Below are 8,750 nucleotides of genomic sequence, written 5' to 3'. Positions count from 1 at the left end.
GGATAGAAACGACGGGCGATATTTTGTCGTTCCCTGTTTGGGTTCTCCACTCTTATGCTTCATAAAGGACATCTCCAAAGAATCCAGATACTTATTTATATGAATGGCTTGTTTCAATATCGGTGACACACGGCTTTATATCAATGCGTCTGTGCTGTAGCAGGAGACACGCTACGGTGCAGGTGCTATGTCCTAGCCACCAGCTATCTTTCCACAAGTGACCGTGTCCTATACATCGTCCTTGCACGAGAGCCTCAATTTAGCCTCGCTCTGCTTATATTCGTATTAAAATCACGCGAACCTGAGACGCGTTTTTTCAGCATCTGTTTTTACAGTATTCTCTGCGTGCCCCTACTCAAAGAATATCGATAATGTACCATAATTTCAGCACATTCTAAAAGAACCAACAATACGCCGCATTCTCCCCATCCTGGCATTAGCGCATCCAAGGCGTACACAATGTATTAACGCTCAGCGCTTCAACGAGTGAAGCACAACGTAAAATGAATTATGTATTTTTCCTGCATCGGCGTGGAATAAATCTAGATAATGTAGACGGTGCTGTGTGTATGTTCAAGAGTAAAGCCTTAGACCTAATTGGAAAGGATTCATGAAAATGCACACTCAGTCGTAGGTAACAGTTTCCAAAAAAGCGGATACTGGTCTACCGGAGCCTTGATGATTGGTCTGTCGAAATGAGCCAATGAAGTGTGCAACTATCCTCGGTTATATACCTTGCATTTCAATGTTGTGTCGGAAATCTTACGAATTATGTACTATCACAAAGAACATGGAGAATTCAGTGATTATTGTGCATCTAAAAGCACGTGAGCATTCTAAAATATTTTTTGATAAACACAGTGTGGAAACGCTGGTTTATGCACGATGCACGTAGAAACGAATAGCCTGGCATCGAGTCCTCCTCTGTTCAGGTGTTCATATCGTTGATACCGTTCCGCACGGTTTAATCAGATGAATGATAGTAAGTTCCAAGTGTATTACTGGAGATCATTAGCCCATAGGAGGCTGTTAGATTTCGACTAGCAAATCTCTGTTTGACTTCAATGATAATCCAAATCTCAATCTGATTTTCCCGAGCTGAAAGACCATTAAGTATAACGACTTCAGAACCAGATGCAACTCGTTCGTACGAATGAACGATTTTCTTAGAACGCTAATTACTCTACGTACCCATTAGCTGGTTGGAAGGCAGACGAACGGTTGTTTACGAGCTACTGGATCTATATATCGTCCACTCTCTGGTTTTAGTCTAGTCCAGTTTTAGCTTTGATATTGCGTTGCTTGACTGCAATAATGTAAGTGGCTAGCTGATATCCTACATGTTTTTGCATAGTTATTCGTAAGAGGATCTCGACAAAGATCTAGAATCCTGTAGCTGTGTGGAGCTCCTCTAGTCGTTTCCTAGCTTCCCATCGCCTTGCCGTTCCTATCTGTTATTGGTAGGAACGGAATGAACTTGCTTCGCAACAATGAGCTACCTGAACTTCGTCACCCTAACCGGCATGCGATATATAACAATCGAAGCTGGGTGACTTTCTGAGCTCTGATCAACATAGCAGTAACATTAGTGAAATATATATACAACGCATATGATTTAGCCGCGTGTGATACAGACGCTAGCCTGTATCGATGTCGCTGCTAACAAATCGTCTTCGTTTGGCCGTACATGTTCCTGGCACGTTCGAGTATCTGACATTTTCTTCTATCTACTGCGTCTCAGTTAAGCTTAGGAAGCTACTCGGTTTTTTGCCTTGTGTGCCTTGTTCTATCCTATCCTAGCGGTTGAAATTTGCATCATTCCAGTCGCTGCCATCCGACTCGGCCGACTTGCCCCATGAGCTAAAGGCGGTGATAGCGCGTCCCATTTAAGCTATGAGTACCCATTTATTAGCCAGAAAACTTCGTTTGACAAAGCGAACAAGGCCGAGACGCTTCTAGAGATGGTCTCATCTGCCATTGGAAGATAGATCGATGATGATGACACTGAATTTTTTATCGTAGACAAAATCCTTGGGTGGGTCTTACTCGGAATCGGGTGTGAGCAGAGGGAGTGCGGAAAGCATAGTTGTTATTGATATGTTGATTGGATGCTTGCTCTAGGTATCCTTCAAATCTCGAGAACGTGCATCCGCTTCATACATTTAAAATGCTAGTGTTGATTTAATTTAATAATACGCTAACAAACGAAAAATAGTTACGTTAAGTATTCTTATTCAATTTCATTTCTTAACAACGATAGACAATGTGTATTTGGTTTGATCGAGCGAAATTATCAATAATCAGATTTGTCTCTCTTTTTAGCAGCATCTAGTTATAGGAGCGAAAAAACACTGTTCATTATTACCTGCTGTTAATTAGATCCGATAGAGTTTGCAGTTTTCGACGATGCTGGGGCAAATTGCTAATTATAATCGTAAATTACATGTCTGCCCAAAGCTACGGCGTCCCTAAAGGAAAAAATCTCCTTATTACAGGTAAACAGCTTTAAATGACGTTAGCCTAAAGTATAAATCTATTTACTCAACTTATACTAAAAATAAAACATACAAGTTGAACTAGACGACGTAACAGATATCGTGTCGTCTAAAATTAGCCTGCCATATGATAGTACCTAACCAAATTTTAACAGGAAATCTTTATCACTGCAGGAAGAGCACAAAATAAAATTAAAAAAAAAAACTGGGAGAACGTAATGGAATCTGGGAGAATCCGCTCACTGTAGCTGGAACAGGGAGCCCTATTTGTAAAACCATCAGCGACATGTGTTCTCGACACATTTAAGCAGCGAACATTGAGATCCGCTCTGCTCCTGTGTATCTTTATGGTCCTTTGATTGGCCCTGAGTTGATGTTGTTTTACAATCCCGCCATATGCTCATCATCATTTTCATTTTTGAACAGGCCATTACGATGCGTCATAAGGTCGACAATTCCCGGCGTTTGTCCACACTTCTTTCATATATTCACGCGGCTCCCCCTAGCGACTAACCTTCTAAGGGCTAACCCCTAGCGACCTGAGATTTTATTCCGTTCCGAAATTTTGTGAGCAGCAGTGAATATATATAAAGCAATGTATTCTTTGAATGTAGATCAGGTCCTACCGCCCCATCAGCATGGGAAAAAAATCAAGGTGTCGGCACAGAAGATTTAACTGCAGCACCAGCGCTTGCGTATACCCTATATGGGCACCTTCTTCTTGCAACTCGTATATACTCGTACAGATCTGTACCCGCCTACGAGTACAGTGGCCACGCTAGCGTCGTTATAAGGTAGTTGCCTGCACTATTGATGTTGTACATCATTGGCCCGAGGTATTTCAACACCGCTTTTTACTATCGTCAGCCGAACCCCTACACATAGGAAAAGTGTAAAGGAGCGATGGTATCGCATATATCTGTATATACTAGTATGAGTCTTGCTATCTGCTTAACTTGGCATTTGTGAGCATATTCGCGCGGTACGTATATAAGTGACCACAAATCACCGTTCTCTCCGTTAGCGTTCTTTATCTTTTCATATTTCTAGATCTTTTGAGCTGTGTTTGTACGGTGACAAACGTGCGCTTACCTCATTTTCTCTATTGTGCGCAAAATCAGTAGGAATTTCGAGGAGCGATCGTCATTGCGTCACGATTGACTGAATCGGCACAACGGAGAAGCAAGTTTTTATTAAAGCGAATTGAAAATTTTGCCACCGGAAAAAGTAACTGATAGAACAACTATTTTTTGCCAATTTACCGATAACGCTATGTTAGTTTACTGTGTTTTGCTTCCGTATAATAGTGCTGACGATGACGATGATCTTCTTAGTTAAGGATCCTAGTTAGAGAACTTAAACGTGTTATTTAATAGTATGGATACTGTGTAACCGTACATTAAAATGATTCTTCTATTTTATCAGCTGGTAATTGATGTCATCAAAACAATCGTTTGCTTTTAGCCAAAATAAGCATTGCTTTAGCGTTCATTAGTTTATTTTTAGTTGGCTTCATTTATCGCGTATTGCTGCCGGCGCGACGCCGGATCTTAACTCAGGTTCATTCCTATTTGCTACACGACAACCAGATCGAGCTGCTGCGTGAGCCAGCAATAACGGTGCCACTCGCTGACGATAAGGACACAATACGCGTTCCTCGTAAATGAACGAATTAGTTCTGTAGCACAGCCGATGGTGTAAATCTGGCTGCGGCCTTAGTAAAGACGCAATCGCTTGGAAATCGCTGACGGCTTTTATAGAGCTACCGGTACTAACGGGGGCAGTGGGCGTAGCGGAGGCGACGACGGCGACCGGGAGGGGAAGCAATGGCACGTGAGCATCAGGCCTTTCATGGCTCCTTTGGGGGCCTAATTGATATTGTTCCTTAATAGCCGCACCAAGAATAGCAACCCTTTCGATTCGAGTAATGGAAGATAGTCGTCCGTCTGCCATTTGCTAACCCGTCTTTCACCATCTTGCCTCCCCCTAACCGTTGACGCTAACACAGTCACAACCTAGAGATCTCTCTATTTACCTACTACCTGCCTACCTATATAGCCACAAAAGCGCTTTGTGTGCCTTTCTGCATGTACCGTAGTGTTATTTTCTGTGTTGTAATAGAGCTCGTAGGAAACGACGCAAAACCGACATGCGGATCATGCGTACCCGAATAGCTAGATCAAAATATAATGCAGTCATGAAGTGCTTAAAGCATTTCGTATACTTCCCCCGGGGGGTCTGTGGAGTACACACAGGGAATAAGGAAAAGTAGTGCGGTGTTGTTGTCGACTGGGTCGTATCGCATTGCGCCTTTCCTGCAGCTCCGCACCTGATTCTAATTAATAGCCGACTAAGGGCAGATGATGCTTTGTGCTGTACCGTTTTTAAAATTCGCAGGGATCATCTGTCGTAACACGTACGAACAATTCGTTTAATCAATAAAAACAGGTTTTATGGGCAGCATTAGCGGATAATTCAAAACCTCTAAACGAAAACTATTGCTCATGGATTGAAAGTCAGTCATGAATGTATCCATGTGCAATACGCATACTCCCACATGCAATAGTTCGTGCACCAGCAAGTCTAGAAAATAGAACAGCAGTACGTAATGCATACATGTACGTTATATTACATTCAATGGTATTAATTAACTCATCATAGTGATGAGGCTAAACTAGTCCTATATGTTTCAAAGTAAAGCGCAGGTCTCTTTTTATTAAACTACTATATTATTACTAGTATATAGTCTCGTTCATGGTGTTTTATGTCCAGCTCCTTTAAGCCGCCGTTTACCTTTCACGACGATCAGTTACAGAGTTGCTGCATATAGGCAAAGTGTAATTCATGAGCTAATCAACAATATCCTTGGCTAAAGTATAGATCTTTCAGTGCTATTGGGCTAATCCAACTCCTTATTGCACTACAAGTGCGCCCTGTTTGCCAGTTCAGGTAATGTCGTCAAAGAACTTCATCTTTGCAAAAATAGGTTTACAGGTAAGTTTATAGTTGACAAATAATAAAAGTAGGAAGTAAGTAAGTTGACAATTATTTGTGTACATATATATTTTCTGAAATATGTATATTACTCCACAACGACGCTGTCGCAATAGTGACTATCCACAACCAATCCAGATGGCCTTGGTCGATTTGAATAGAAACGATGTTGTTTTCCTTCTTTACATAGACAAGCACGTTACTTCCTGCAATGGGTCGCGATGAGCACATGTTTAGCAGAACACTGATTTATCGCTAAGTAATAAATGTAGCTCTTTTTCCTCATGGATATCATAGGTGGTTTACATACGTTGCTTATTATGTATAATGTCTGCTGAGTTTTGCCTTCTCACAGTTGCAATATAAGTGAAGGCACGCAGCTCGCTTATTGTTCCAGACAGTCGATCAAGGAATGATCACAAACTGTTGAATAATGCTAAATCTATTGCTGAGCCTTATGTCTATGCGACATAAAAGCCAAAAGCTGGCCATCAGGAAGCGCGCAGAAAGATTTAAAAATGGTTGTGGTTTGCGCTCAAAAGAGATAAAATGTTCCCAGGGCCTGAACAAGCACATTCGATCACAGAAAGTCAGCAACAAATAATGTATCGGTGTTGGGCTTGGATTCTTTATAGGGAGCGCATGTAACACATAAACAGCAGCTCCCCGACATGAGCTAGACCCGGAAAAAGTTACACACCATAAGGACATGAATATAAAAGCATACTCCTTTGCAATATCTACTGTAATTCAAGCAGCGATCACATCAGCAGCCTAAAGAAGTACAACAATAATGTAAGGCTCAAGATAATTGCTTTACAATAAGACTAGCAATATTTAAGGCCGCCAAGACCAAAAGTGATATAGCATCCAAGGTTTCAACCCTCTGATATTCTACGTATTACACTATAGTAGGCACCCGTTGGTTTAACCTTCCGACGAATTATAGCTTCTTCGCACAGTGGTGTCGTTCCCTAGGGAACGAAAAAGGGAGCATTTCTTGGTGAGGCCTTTGCGGCCGCTGCAGCGTTTTGATGCGTAAATGGACTTCGGCACGTTTAAGTGACACGCTGATCCACAGTAGCCAGCATCATTATTAAATCCAAATAAGTACACAGAGTGAAGGATACGGGCCGTACCTTCCACGTTCAGTCAAATCGGTCCCTTACGTGATCGTCTGGACGTCCATTGAGCTCAGTAGGCAGATAGCACCTTTTTAAACGTTGAATAACAGACCTATCAACAAACCGGATGTCGTTCTTGCTAATTAACGGCATTCATCCAAAACACAGCATAGAAATGGCTGAACACTTGAGAATATAGGGCTCGATAGTGGTCGCGCAGTGCTGCAACTTCGACCGGAACCGTAGTTCACATTGCGTTGGTCATATAGGGGGGTTAAAGTATGTGTGACGTGGGCTGTATTGGGATTTTCATTCGACGCGTCTACCATTTCTAACAGCCTGATGGTACAACACAACTGTGCAATCTTGAAATAGTTGATTCATTTCTCGAAAGTAAATCCCACGCCATAAAATTCAACCAACCATGCGGTGGTTGCCCCCCTTTGTTAATTGTGTTTTCGCTACCTATGCGGCAGAGCGAAATGTTAAGATCTTTGATACGGCAATTTGCTAAGCTTATTTATGAGCCAAACGTACGCATCATTTTATATATCATTAATTATTACTAGTATAGATTACTATTTTTCAATGCAGAACAAAATATTTGAAATATATATTAAAAAAATATATAAAATCGATTAATTGATCATGGGAGTCCCAAATACCCATTGATAACGAGAAGCAGGTTTCTAAACCCGCCTTGCATGGGACCCAGCAACTAACCAGAAGAATAATAGGATGACATTAGCAACCGGCCAAGCCAATTTTTAGTAAGCACTTATCCACTAGAGGCAGTCTCTAACTTCGTCCCGGATTTCGGTTCAGTGCCTTAAGCCGGCCTGTTTGTCATCACGCACTCATCGTAATTTTACCCTACACTATGCCACCCCGTCTGTTCGGAAAAGGACCGTCGATTTAAAGTAGCAGATCTTTAAACATGGCGAGCATTAATAAAATTGTCGATTGATTAATGGCTTTTTGCATTGATTACAGGAGCTAATTGTTTGGAACGACGCTGGTTTAGAAATGATCGTGCTTTGCTACGATTGTGAACCGTAAGTAACATCGAAACATATAAAAATGCTAATAATCACCACCATCATTATTAGGTATAGTCTTTTGAATATCAAAACCTATGTTAAAATCACGTGTAGAAATTTACTGTAGAATACCCGAAACACATAGACACAGTGTACTTGCAAACAATTAGAATTAGAAAAAAAAAGATCTATAATGTGTCTCAGTCGAGTTTTGTTGTACGTCTGAGGTAAGAACAGACGGATTTTACAAGGGAGCTATGCCGAAATAGCGTAACAGAAATAACTAACTGTAGCCGCCTGAATAATACACCGCTTGGGAAACTGAATATAATATAGGGTGGGGCAAAGGAAAGTTTACAGTCAAAAAAAAAAAAACGAAGCTCTAAGCCCCTGCGATAGCGAGAAGAAGTTTCTTTTTAAGGCAAACATTTCTATTTGATATTCACGTTGCGCTGACTGTAAGCGTACTTCTTTGTTATGGTAAAATTAATCTTTCTTAACCACATACTTGAGCCGTTTCCCATCCCATTGTAAACCTGCTTTTGCTCTACCCTGACAAAGAAAGAGCGCATCGCACAAAGGAATCACCCAGAATATGCTTTTTCATTAGTTACTATGAGATCATACGAGTTATTAGCATGTTATTACGTTTCAGTTATTCTCGAAACCTGGTGCCTGTTAATAGCCTTTAATGTAGCCCTTTTTGACCTCCCAGTTGAGCTCGTTTGGCAGCTCCATATTTAATATTATGTATACTGTGAAGTTAATCTTAAGGTCAACTTACACTAAGAACGAAAATCTTTTCAAAGAAAGAATGCCTATCGGTAATGTAAAAGGCATCGTTAAACCGCTGCCATTAGCGGATCTTTTGTCATCGTTTTCCAGCCTCTTAATACTGGGTGCACACTAGTGTACATCTGAGTTTTCCTTTGCTAAATCCTATTTGCTGATTTTTTTTTTGCCAAAATAGTCGAAACCCCCGTATTTCTTCCAAGAGACAATGATTGCGAAGTTGTACATTTCAAATCAGCGAGTTCTAATGGAACAAAAGCTGAGGAGGTCTTGCTTGCCCTTACTTTTGACTCTGAGGTTTATAC

Source organism: Varroa destructor, unplaced genomic scaffold (genome assembly GCF_002443255.2).
Source record: "Varroa destructor unplaced genomic scaffold, Vdes_3.0 BEIS01000002.1, whole genome shotgun sequence".
Classification (NCBI taxonomy): Eukaryota; Metazoa; Arthropoda; class Arachnida; order Mesostigmata; family Varroidae; genus Varroa; species Varroa destructor.
The sequence above is the reverse complement of the archived record's forward strand: the minus strand, read 5'-3'. Positions refer to the sequence as shown.